The sequence below is a fragment of the Nycticebus coucang genome, chromosome 15 (assembly GCF_027406575.1).
Source record: "Nycticebus coucang isolate mNycCou1 chromosome 15, mNycCou1.pri, whole genome shotgun sequence".
NCBI classification, from domain to species: Eukaryota; Metazoa; Chordata; class Mammalia; order Primates; family Lorisidae; genus Nycticebus; species Nycticebus coucang.
Window position 1 is genome coordinate 77317620 of NC_069794.1, and position 14042 is coordinate 77331661.

Here is a 14042-nt window from a genome sequence, read left to right on the forward strand (position 1 = left end):
CTATCCATCTTGAGAAATAAAACCCTACTAGCACCCCAAAACCTTCCTCTTGCCCTCTCCCAGTTCCTATCCCCTGAAAGGGGATCGCTATTCTGAAATAACATCACAGATTAGGTTTTCCTCGTTTTGAATTTATATAAATGCATGCTTTTATTTCTTTCAGACAACACTATGTCTGTGAGATGCATTCATTTGTTGCAGGGAGCAACAGTTCATTCTTTTTCATTGCTGTGCAGTATTTTATTGTATGAATATTGTCTTTGTTTGTTAGGGCTGCTATACCAAAATACATCAGACTGGGTAATATATTAACAACAGAAATTTATTGCTTGCAGCTTTGGAGGCTGGGAAGTTCAAGGTCAAGGTACCAATAGATTCTATGTCTGGTGAGATCTGTACCTCATAGATGACACCTTCTATCTGTGTCTTCACTTGGCAGAAGGAGCGAACAAGCTCCCTCGGGCCTCTTCTACAAGGGCAATAATAAATTTGAGGGTTTTAAAAATTGATATATGATTAACCAAAGCTCAGAGTTTTCATTAGGGCTCACTTTCAGTGCTGTATTCGTGACAGCAGAGCCCTTGTGACCTAATCACCTCCCGAAGGCCCCACATGTTAATAGTATGACATTGGGGGTTAAGTTTCAATATATGAGTTTTAGGGACATCAACATTCAGACCACAACCAATAGGCCACGGTTTCTTCATCCATCTCTTGTTGATCAACATTGGGGTTGTTCTCTGGTTTTGGCCATTGTGACCCTTGTACATGTGTGTGCAATGTGAAACACACCTGCGTGCATTTTTATTAGGAATATTGGTAAAAGTGGAGGAACAGTTGGATCAAAAGTACATTTTAATAGCCCTTCACTTAAACAAAACCTGGTTGCTATTTAAGGGGATTTTGGAGGAGCGTCTATGAAAACTCAACAACACATCCCTCCTTTCTCCTTCCTAAATTCCCTCTAAACTTCCATGTTAATAGAAGAAGAAGGTATTTCATGGAAATATCAAAGAGACAGAAAGAAAACACACATCACCTAAAGACAATATTCAGTCTGTGGTTCTGTGTGAGAACGAAGAGCTCTATTCATGCTAACATCACTTCATTTCTAAATATATTTTTGTGTTTTTAATTATAATATATTACTTAAAAATATCTTTTCCTGACTACAAGGTTAATACATATTTATTACATATATACATATTTATTTGGGGGCCTACTATAAATAAAATTAAAATGTGATATTACCTGTACTGTCACAAAGAGAGTTACCGTGAACTTCCTATTGATATATATATTTAATGAATTTATTTGAGATTTTTGGGGGTAGACAGCAGAGTAACTAAAGTGTTACTTTCATAAATCTTTTATTCACATGGTTGCATGCAGTAATAGCTTTTCTTTTCCTTCATATTTTGAGCTGCTGATCAATCTCTTATTTCTGTGGTAGTCGGTGTAGACAGCAGGCAGGGAGTTTTCTATCCCCCTTGAAAGTCCACCTGCCCTTTCCTCTCCTCCCTGAATCTCCCACTCCACTCCTTCCTTGATTCCTCCAGCCACCTCTTGTTCTTAGGGCCGGCAGAATGAGCCCTTAAGGAGACCCAGGTCCTAAATCCAGGAAACTGTGACTATTACCTTTGTTAAAACTGATGTGAAGAAGTGCTTCAGAGTCTCAAGAGGGGAGATTATTTTGGCTTATCCAGGTGGGCCCTAAATAGAATTATAAAAGTCTTTATAAGATAGAGGAAGAAGGATGAGAATCAGTAGTAAGAGATGTGAGGACAGATGAAAAGGAACTAAGATGAAGTAACATGAACGGGCTGCACTCCTGGCTCTGAGGACACAGGAGGAGCGGGAGCAAAGGGATGTGGCAGCCTCTGGAAGCTGGAAAGAACAAGAAGGCAGATTTCTTCCCTAAAGCTTCTAGAAGAAATGCAGGTCTGTGGGCCTACTTTAGGCTTCTGACCTCCAGAATAAATCCGAGGGTTTTAAAAACTGATAGATATTTAACCAAAGCCCATAATTTTCATTAGGGTTCACTTTCAGTGCTGTATATTATATGGATTTTGACAAATCTATAATGCCATGTGTCCATGACTGCAGTATCATACAGAACAGTTTCCCAGCCCAGCCTCAACCCCCCACCCCCACCCCCGTGCTCTTCCCCTTCTTCCCTGCCTCTCCTCCTCTGGCCAACCCCAATCTTACTGTCTGCACAGTTGGCTTTTCTAGAATATCCTACAGTTGGAACCACACAGGATGTAGCCCTTTCAGACTAGCTTCGTTCACTTAGCGTGATGTGCCTTTAAGTTTCATTCATGTCTTTTCATGGATTGTTAGTTCATTTATGTTTATCACTGAATAATATTTCATTGTCTTGATGTGGCACAGCTTGTTTATCCACTCACCTACTGAAGGGCAGCTTGGTTGCTTTCAAGTTTCGACAATTATTATACCCAGCTGCTATGCACATCTGCGCGCAGGTTTTTGTGGACGTAGCTTTCAAGTCATTTAGGTAAATACCAAGGAGCACAATTGCTAGTGAATTTGTGTTTCAAGCTACAGAGTTTGTGGTAATGTGTGGCGGCAGCCACGGGGAGGTACTGTGGGCTTCCATTCTGAGCCCAGAACACCTGAGCTGCCCATGACTGCCTACAAATTTTAGCTGTCTTGTTGTACTCGTTGCCGTCTATAAGACAATCTCGGACCCCACTTCAGGTATAAATCAGATGTGATTTATTACACCTGTGCAGGGGGCTGCTGCCCAAAAGGGCAGGTGGCCCCCAAATGAGGAGCAGGTTGATTTTTATACTATTTTTGTGCTGTGTTGGCAGGCAACACACAAGCGAGCACAGAAGCAGAAGAAGCAGAACGTGACCTTAGCTCAGGGCAGGGTTACAGTGTGGTGGTTGACTCAGGGCGTTACATTGTGGTGGTTGGCATGAGGACAAACTTAGGAGACTCAGTAGCTTGGGAAACTCTGCTTGAGTAAGTTTTCACTATTGTTTTACCTGTGGCTAGGAGTTTTTGAGAACTCAGGGAACTTCCTTATTCTATTCTGAAACCTGTTCCCGGATTTTTCCAGAGGGATGGGGGGAAGGTTTGGGACGTGCAGGGACTCAGGCTGAGACAGTTAGGAGCCTTTAGGGGTCTTTTTGCTGAGTCGGTTATTACAGTCTTACCAATGCCAAGCAGTGCTAAAATATTTGCTTCTAGCAGCAAGATCTAATATTTATTATGTACTTACCGTGGGCCAGGCACTGTTCTATGCACTCCTGAAATACTTTCTAACGTAATCCTCACAACAGCTCCACGATGCAGAGGGCATCTAGCCTGCCATTTGCAGGGGAGGGAGGTGACACACAGTGAGGTTCTACCTGCCCCCAAAGCCAGGCAGTCACGTGCCAGGATATGCTTCCTGGGCAATTGCACTACCCCACCCACAGAGCACATGTCACTTATATGAACCTCTGATATAGACATACAGAAATCGTGTGCCCATCCAATGTCTGTCTGTCTCAGAGAAGTGGTTGAAAACCCACATTTGCATCTTTTTCAGAAAGATAGGAGCTTGTACCACACCATTCTACCCTAGAACCCCATTATAATTTTAGTTTTGAAATCTGTTTATAATGTAATAAAGCCCCAGTCAAACTTGAGAAATTTTATTTTTGGATTTCTTTCCTGTTGATGTCATTGCAAATATTATCAAAGACCTTTTGCTGGCTGTGCTGGGCCCAGACCCTACACCCCAAAGAGAGGACAGTGCAGGGTGGCTGATCCTTGGTGACTCACCCTGGCTTTGACTGATGCCTGTCATGGCAGACTTGTGGAGGTCATGGGCAAGGAAGGACAGTGAAACCAGCTGTACCACTCAGGGATGATTGTGTGAGTCGAGGCATAGGTGCTTGCTACAGTGTGGGGAAGAAGCTTTTGTCTGTGCCTTTTGGTAGGATCCTGAGACCCTCTCTCAGTGTGAACACCAGAAGCATCTAAGCACTGGGAGATGGGCAACAGCATCCTGAAGGGCACAGCCAGCAGGGAGGGGTCACTCCACCTTTTCAAAAGCTCAGTGACTGGGAAGGCTGAGACTCACAGACCAGTTCCTGGGAATTTGGAGGGATCTCTTTGGGGACTTCCTCAAATCACTGGAGAACAGCTTACAGGCATTTAAGTTTTAGCAATTAAGCTAGTGGAAGCCCAAGTCACTACTGTTTGGGAGCAAAAAGTAAGCATTCTCTCAAAGTTTCATTCAAGTTTTAAGTAGAAGAGATTGTTCTCATCTGGCCTTATAACATAGACTATTTACCCAGATTTGGGCAGTGTTGCTCAGAACTGTAGCCGCCTGCCAGCTCAGGGCTGCCATTCGCCATTGGTCAGAGATTCTAGAAGGTTATATTCTCAGGCCTTGACACTCTTCCTGCATTTGGGCAAGAACTGAAGAAAAGAAGCCAGTGATCAAATGTGGTATTGATTTTGTGAATCACTAACAATTTAGGAGCACTGTTTGTACAACCAAAATGCTTTGTACTTGAGATGAAGAGTTAAACATCTTTGCAAGCCAGATTGACAATGCAATTTCTCTGCAAAAGAGCAGTCCTGGGGGATCTATCACATAATGCGCTGTGAATCATGTGTTTGCAATCTCTCTCTTTCCTTGTGACCTACATTTAATTGCACCTGACGGACCACTCTGTGTGTTTTGGGGGAAATGTGTGCTGTGAGCAAAGCTATGGCCTTTTCTTCTGATTAGATTTTTAAATTCTGGTGCCCTCCTGCTGGACATGCTTTTTCTAAAAGAGAAAATAGGATAATCCAAGTGTGGCTAGAAGTAGGAAAATGGAGTATTTTGCTGATATGCTAATTTGCTTCTAAATTTTTTTTTTACTCTATTAGGAGGCTTAGGCAGCCAATTGCAACCTAGAAATTTTAACCATGCATGATTGCTCAGCAAGCCCCTCTTTTGGGGCTCTTGAAATACTGGCTTAAAAGGTTGGTGAATGAGATGGGAGAATAAGGAGGAGGAGAAGAAGGGGTAACAAGGTCCCCTGGTGCTGGCTCAAGGCCCTGCCCAGCTTGTGTAGAACGAGACCATCTTCACTTCTAGTCAACTGCTACAACAACACACCAAGTTTGGGGACATCAAATTTGCACCTCAAATTCTGCAAGTTACGTACATAGGATATGATAAGGTATGACTAAGGGCTCCAACCATAGTCTTCTTAACTGTGAAGGAGAATTTTTAGTTCTCTGCTCTTGTCCCTGTGTGGAGCGTGCCTAGCCCAGGGTAACACATCAGTGGGTGAATAGCACATACTGTGCTTGATAACAAATGACCTATCCCAACTCTTGATCATTCTACACTTGGTTCTACATTCTGCATTGGAGGCTTACACACAACTGAGTTTACATTATGTAAGACTGGTGGTACCCAGAAATTTGGATTTCAGGCACTATTTTACCACAGGCAGCAAAAACAGCAAAAAGGAGCTACTGAACTTTTATTTTGCTAAATAAGTTCATTTAGGCAAGCACACTTCTAGCTAGTTTCATAATCTCATAGTAAAGAGGGAATTTTTACTGTGCATGCACACATACACACATCTCATGCAGAAGGAAAATGCTTTAAATCAAATGCAGTTGGTTTTATGAAAAGTCACGGCATTTTTCTAATTTTTCTCATTTTCTCCTAAATGGGGGGAAACAACCATGGCTAAAACTAGTCCAGGGAATGGCTCTTGAGAACCACTGTTGATTGTGATAATGCAGCTTTTATATCCACTCAAAGGGATCATAGAAAAGACTTAATACTTTTTGTCAAATCAACAGGGAAAATGCACAGGCAAAATCTCAGATTATAAGCAGTGTTTTCCAAGGAACTCAAGAGCATTCCTCACCTCTCTGAACTGATAGCCAATGTTTATGGAGCACCTAATACGTGCTGGGCCCTGTGCTGTATGCACAACACTTTATCAAAATTGGAAAATATCCGTACCACTGACAGCACGTTGGGATGTTACCACCGGGAGAAATGTGAGCCAACCACCTGCCAAGAAGCCTCACAGGGTGACATTAATTGCCCTGTGAATTCACTGTAGTTCAGGCTCTCACCTTCAGCATCATACGCTCAAAGATGTCCTTTCTGTCAGCATATAAAGAGTGGCTCGCATTCAAGGGAAAGATTCACATTAACCCAATTATTATATAATAAATATTTACTGTCTCAGGAGCCAGATATGAGCAGACCTATGTGGCCTTGAGTAAGTAAACAACTCACTTCAGCTCCCTATTTGTAAAAATGAGAATATTAACAGCATCTACTGCCTAGGGCTAGCGTGTGCATCACATGGGATGAAGCGCACAGTCTACTCATCCCAGCCCAGCACCAAGCCGAGGCCAGGGGCATAATTGTGATGACTGTTGCTGTCTTTAGTGCATTATCTCCCTTCTCCCTGTGCAAGTGGAGAAAGTCCCTTTATTTCAGTTGCACTGGCCACATACTTGGCATCCTGCTTGGAGTTATAGCTCACAAAACATGCTAAGGGTCAGGAAATCCTATTGACTCTACCTTCAAAATACATCCAGAATCCAAATTTGCCAACACTGGGAAGCAACTAAGATGTCCTTCAGTAGATGAGTGGATAAAAGGACTGTGATACATCCAGACAGTGGAATATCATTCAGCATTAATGAGAGATGAACTATCCAACCATGAGAAGACATGGAGGAACATTAAAATGCATGTTTCTAAAAGAAAGAAGCCAGTCTAGTACTGCATGTCCTTCTAGAAAAACAATAGCATGTTCTAGTATATTAAAGCCTCTGAGGAGTCTTCCAGGAAGAAGCATTTCATTGAGTTTAACCCAGAGCGTCACAACTTTCTTAGCCACGAGCCCTTTCTTACCCTGCCCTTGAAATGTTTTTTAACGTCTCCCAGAATTTATTTGGAAATGCTGCTATCAGGGTTGGGGAAAGTCAGCAATGTCTATAGTTGGTTTGTTTTATTATTACTGCTGGGTGATCAGGTTGAGGTCAGGGAGCCTGGAAGCTGCTGAATTCTTAAGGAGAAGGAAGAAGCGTGACAACAGACTGCAGGGCTGTCAAGATCTGCAATTTGCAATCCTGGACACCAGTCTCTGTCATTCATCCAAACACACTGGGCTAGATGCTATTAACAAAGCCTAAAGGACACAATGCCTGCCCTCACAGGGCTCTCAGACTAGCCAGAGGGCAAAATGAAGGGAAACAATTCCAGAGGAAGGTGTTTTGTCAGCATCACACATGATCTGCTTTCAGCTTCCAGGACATTAATTGACAGAACAGAGAAGGGTCTCGTGTCTGCTGTGGGCTGAGTCTCTGGGTGCTGTAGAGATGCTTAAGTTGGGTCATAGGATGATGTTTTATTTTGCTGTTTTCAGATTTGGTAGCATTTCAGTCAACCACCTTGTTGGCCACTAAAAATGTCTCCTTCATTTCCCCTGAGACCCATCAGATTAAATGATGTTGAAATAATATCTTCCGTTCAACACTGAAGTGCGCACATTCACATTCTGACTATTTAAAAGGGTTATTTATGGGCCAATATCCTTCCTATTAAAATTAAATGGCATGAAATTTGAATTAGCCCAACTGAATTCATATCCTTCTCTAATGTATTTATTCATTACTCAGAGGAGTCTGGCGAAAGGCCCTCTTGGTTTTATTCAGTAAGACACATTCTTAAAAGTAACTCCAGGCCTGGAAGAAGTGAAAACTCCCTCCTTCCCACCCTAAGTCTACTTCCCACCTAAGATAAAAACGTTGCCACTTTCTTAGGTTTTGCTTTTTGAAACTGAAATAATTAATGCATATGAAGCCTTTGGAGCCCATTGTGGCACATAATAGATGCCCACAAAGTGCGCAGTAGTGAGATGTTATTCATAGTATCATTCCTGAGAGTCTCCTTCCCCTCAGGCACTAAGCGATTCCAATGAAAAAAGTGTTACTGGGGCCCTGTGGCATTTTAATCCAGTTTGGAGGATGCTTTCTTGAGGTGTATTGACCACCTACTTGGGGCAGCCCAGCCAATTATAACTGGCAAATTATGTGTTTTGACCTTTACGTTTGTGTTGACCTCAAACCTTTGATGTGTTTTGACCTCTGAGTCAAACAGAGCTAAGTTTACAACCCTGCCCTTACGATACACTGACTTCAGTATTTAAATCATTCATTCAACAAATATTTCTTGAGAGTCTATTATGTGCCAGGTACCGCGTTAGGGGCTGAAGCAGAGCAAGGCAATGCTGCTCTCATGAAGCTTAAAATATATAAAGGAAGAGGAGCCACAAGATAGGGTTAATAAAAAAGAAATATATATTAAATATCACAAGGTTCTTCAATAAAGGAATATTTGAGGGTGTTGTAAGAGCTGATTAAGCATGGGAGAGCAAGAGAGGCCACTTTGATGAAGGGATTTTGGAGGTGACACCTGAAGAAGACTGGAGGTCAGGTAGGGCCGAGGAAGAGCCTTCCAGGCAGAGGACAGCATGAGTACAGGGCCTGGGGTCACGGTGTTTGCAAAGAAGGGTGAGAGGAAGACATTGGTGAGAGATGAGGGAATCTCAGGAATTCCTTTTCCCAAGCTTGCAGGTTTGTTGTGAAAATTAAGAAAGCATCTAATGTGCCTAAAGTGCTTAAAACACACAAAAAAGCTAATCACTGTTATTAGGAGAATATTTAATAATTTACAAGCTGTAGTTAGAAGGCCTTATTTAGAATCAGACCAAATTTCTGTGGTCTACAGTTTTCCCACAGAATCTCAGAAAACAGCTTTGTCAGCAGCCACCCGTTTCCCAGGACCCACACCTCAGAGACATCTCTGGTTCCTGGTTCCTCTCTTTTCTTTATAGCTCACATTTAATGTATCAGCTCCGCCTCCAACACATCTTTGAGTCTCTCCACCGGCTTCCATCTTTGCTAAACCACCCTCTTGTACATCACAGTCTTAGAACATGTTCCTGGGAAACTGTCTAAGATGGGGAGTTAATGTTCCAGATGTTTATTGGGGTTAGAATGTGTGAGGGATCAAGGGAGCCAGACAGGCCACAGGGAGGGTTCCTTGAATAAGAAGCCTCTGCCAATCCCATAGGGAGGTCTGCACAGCTCTATATTGCCCTAAATCAGGGTGAGGAGACCAGGCCTTTGCACCTCTGTCCCCACCACCAGTCACGGGGTGTGGGCTGCCCCCACGGAGGCAGCTCCAGGGAGGGGCTCAGCTACTGGGCTTGGCAGCCACAGTCCTGGCAGCTGAGTATGTGTTGCCCCAAAGGGCATGTCCCTGCCTTCTCTGGAAGGTGAAGTTCCAGGAAGGCTGGCACATTTTCTTGTTCACCCATCTGTCCCAGCATCTAGATAGTAGGTGCTTAATAAATATTTGTTCACTGGAAGCCAATTATTAGATTATGATTCAACCAATTATTTTGAGAAGTGAAATAAGAGAGGCGTAGGATATGAAATTCTCATAGGATCTTTCGTGCAAGTTTTAGAGGAAAGAGTACAAAAGAGAATGGAAAATAGAGGATATATTTTTAAGGGCAACATTTGTGTATTTCTTATTACTCACACAAATATCATATACAAGATTACAGAGTTATCTTAAAACAGGAATTCTCAACCGTGGATCTCAGCCCCATAGATTCTGGTTTTGTTGGGCTGGGGTTCAAGGTGGGTATTGGGACTTTTTAGATGCCCTATTCTAGGTATAGCTAAGATTGAGAACGATTGCTATGAAAGGTGAGAAGCATAGGGCAATTGAATTTAACTCCACAGAGATGCAGCTGGAAAAGAATTTTGTGCCATGTGAAGCACGACTCCTAAGTCTGCCAGCATAGCGGATGCGCACAGAATTGCCCGCAGTTCCAAGAGGGCCAAGGCTTCAGAGTGCGCACGCTGTCGCGGTGGATTTGAGCTTCATGGAATTTAGAAATTTGCCAACAGCTGTGAGCAAAGTTCCCTGGTTCATTTGACATGGTGTCTGCTTTTATTTATCAACAAGATAGTTGAGGGAAAAGTCCAAATAAAACCAGTTGCACCTGTTTCTATAAATGATGCTGTGTCCTAGTTTTCTCTAAGCTGAGACTCACTCAACCCCCCCCCTTTTTTTTAAAGTCATTACTCCTGTAAATTCAAAATGTTTAACACACAAAAACTAATTGCACAGTGCAGTATTGAAGATTTTCTTAGCTGGGGTAATTGATTTTATTTTTCTCCTCTTGCTTTTTAGTCTCAGGTATGTCTTAATGCCTTATTCTATCATTTTTTTGGCTTATGTTAGTGCTTGATGGAGAAAGCATTTTTGTGAAACAAGAATTTTCCTTGTTAGCATCAAGAATTCTTTTCTTATATTCTTGTAAAATATACATAACATGAAATTTTCTGTTTTAATACCTTTTAAGGGTGTAGCTCAGTAGCATTAAGCACATTTACATTGTACAACCATCACCACCATCCATCTTTTCATCTTGCAAAACAGAGACTCTATGTTCATTAAACAACTCCCCATTCCCTTTGCCCCTATCTCTTAGAAACCACCATTGTGATTTCTGTCCCTATGAATTTGACTACTCTGTGTACTTCATAGAAGTGGAATCTTAGAGTGTTTGTCTTTTTGTGTCTGCCTTATTTCACTTAGTATAACACCCTCAAGGTCTGTCTATGTTGTAGAATATGTCAGGGTTTCCTTCTTTTTTCTATTATCTTTTTTGTTGTTGTCATAACTTTTTTTTAGTTTTTATTTTTAGTTGTGGTAAAGTCCATATAATAGGACATTTGTCATCTTAACCATTTTTTAAGTGTGTGTGTGGTACACTCACCTTGTTATGTTGCTGTCACTCCATCATTTCCAGAAGGCTTTTCATCTTGGAAAAATTAAACTATACTCAGATAACAATAGCTCTCTATTTCCCTCCCCCTGCCCCCAGGCCCTGGAAAACACCATTCTACTGTCTGTCTCTATGGATCTCATTACTCTAGGAACCTTCTGTAAGTGGAATCATGCTGTATTATTTGTCTTTCTGTAATTGGTTTATTTCATGTAACATAATGTCCTCAAGGTTCATCCACGTTGTAACATGTATTTGAATTTCTTTCATTTCCAAAGCTGATCAATATTCCATTGTACGCATGTACCCCCTTTAGTTTTGCCATTCATCTGTCAATGGACACTGGTTGCTTTCACCTTTCAACTACTCTGAGTAATGTCATAGGTGAGCAGAGGAGATTGGTAATTCTCCGGTGAATTGCACGAAACATGGAGCAACTGAGGCCAACTGAGAGATATCACAGCAGTGTAGGCTGGTGAGTTAAATGACTTCATATCCCTGTTTGAAACATCTGATGACATTCTGCTAAACTCTGTTTTGAATATTTCATTTCCTGGCATAAACAGTCATAAGTAACTCCAGGCTACTTCAGAAAGTCGCCTGCAACCAGAAAGCATTTCTGATGGTGTCTTCTGAGATTGGTTGCTTAGAAACCATTTGATAATCCTCACTGATCTAACCAATGAGTGAAGGATGAGAGAGCCACTCACTGCCTGAAACGTCCTTTCTAGTGTTCCTTCATCAAACGCTGGAGGCTCTGTATTTTTTATATGCTACACAGGTGGAATCCGCAAAAGAGACATAAACCTGTTAAGAAACCTAAAATGCAAGTCTGCATCAACTTTCTCTGCACCTGAATATTCTCTGTGCAGGAAAATGGTTGCAGCTACAGGATTTGAGAGTAAAACCCTTAAATGTTTTGACAGTTATACCTAAGATATTTAAGAATGGTAAGATTGGGAAAGCACAAAGATAAGTCTCCAATGTCAGAACCACTGACATAAGCAAAGATACACATACACACACACACACATATGTATATAACTGACTTGTATTTTTTGAGCTAAAGAAATTGAAATGCATATCCATTATTTACAATTACAAATATTCAAAATTAATTGGAATAATTTACAAGTATTTCCCAAAACTTGACCTGAAATCATGAGAAGCAAATTAGGATCTTAATTCACCATACTTACAGTGACTATTCACTGCCCTTGCTTCAGAAATGGTAATGAGTTTAATTATGGAGTTCTGTCTCAGACTGTCCCCAATGGGAGGTTACATAAAATATGACATTTGTACTATATTCCCTTCCTGGAATCTGAAAATTTCTGAAATCTGAAACACATCTGGCCTCAAAGGTTTTGTATAACGACTGTGGATCTGTTCATCACACCTAGGAGGCAGAGAAAAACAGCCACCAAAAATGACTGGGACAGGATGAAATCTGCTTTCTTACAGTATGATGTCTTATCTGTATGGAGCTCTCTTTGGGAAATGAAATAACCTTGAGACAATTTGGTATGCTTCTGTGCTTGTTTTCTAGATGAAAAGGCTTCCTGCAGCACTGAATTCTGAGCTTAAGTGTTGGGTGAAGTGAATGATAAACAAGCTGAGCTGGCCCAGTTCTTCTAAGCGTGGCCAGCGGGGACTCAGTGTGAACTCTCCCTCCCACCGCTTCACCACACACACCACAGGTGTATGTGCACGCACATCTTGGTGATGACTCAAGACCAGGCAGGTCCTTTCCTTTAGGGATGCAGAGGAGAAGTGGGGGTGGAGCATTGGAGGGTGGGGGTGCAGGGCAGGCAGAGGACTTGTGTCAGTCTTTGGTGGGACCAAAGACCAATACATAAGAGGTAAGTGTGAGGTCAGAGTGAGACTGTGTGTGTATGTGTGTGCGATGTGTGCATGCGTTGGGGCTGCTGTTTATTCTCAGTCTGCAAGCACAGAGCCAGCATCCTGTGTAAAACTTGCAAGTTGTCCTATATATGCTTCACACTCTGAGTAATTTTAAGACCAGCTCTTTCACCATCTACATCAGTCTCCAACAACAAAGCTGAGGCATCTGTTCTCACAGAACCTTGGCTGAAGTCTCAAAGCTGAGGAAAATGAGTGACAGGAACTCTTTATTCTGAAGGAAGTTTCTGGACTCCTCCATGCAGCAACTATTAAAATAGAGCATAGTCGGTCTGGTAACAACTATTGCCACAGGCTTGGTGAGGAGGCTAGAGTTTTGCTGAGAAGTCTTTGAAAGGAACTCAAGGGCACAGAGTGCAGTGCTTGGGACAGCAGAGAGCATGTTTCTTCCCTCCCACCATGGGCCAGGCCGAGGGAGGTTGCTCCACAGTGATGGCGGTTGCAGTAAGTTCCTCACTTTGCTGGACTGTGGGAACAATTCTACGAAGCGTGGTATGTGTCCCTGAGAGTTTGGGGGTGCACATGAGGATAGAGACTGGGATCTATCTTTCTTAAAGGGGGTGCAGCAGGGTCCAGTGATGGCAGACGGATGAGAAGGCATCAGTGGGCCAGGCTGCCCTCACAGTTAGGTTTCCCATGGAGAGAAATCAGGCCCTCATCTTCCTGAAGGACTCTGCCCAAGAGAGCTCCTGCCAGGACATGGGACTTTAGCCAAAAGGGGCCATGAGTGTCTCGCTAAGTCAGGAGCTAAGGGAATGCACAATGGGGGAAGCCTGAGGGTGCAGCTCAAGAAAGTGCCCCCAAAAGGAAAGCAAGGCCTAGGAGGTCTACTGGTACAGGAGGCATGACAGAAAGGGGGAACAAAAACAGCCCCTTCCCCTCCATTTCCTGTTCCCCTTCCCATCTTGAAAGTGGAGGAGGCAGAAGACATGGGAAGGGGGTGAAGGTGGAAGAGGTAAAGTTAAAATCAAGCCAGGCCTCCTCTTCATTTTCCTAGCTCCTGGTCGGCTGAGTTATGGCTGGGCCTGGACTGGAGGGAGAGAGGTCGCTGACTAGTCCCTGGCTGTTGTTGGGCAGTCGGCTGTCCATCTGATACTCTTTCCCACTGGAAGACATTGTGCTATCTAGATTTGTGGATGTTCATTTTTTATCCATCCTGGAAAATTGTATTTTTATGTATTGTCTCTCCTTTATTTTCTTGATTCTTTCCTTCTGGAATTCTGTTTTCCCGCTTTTCCCTTTCCTTCCTCTGGTCAG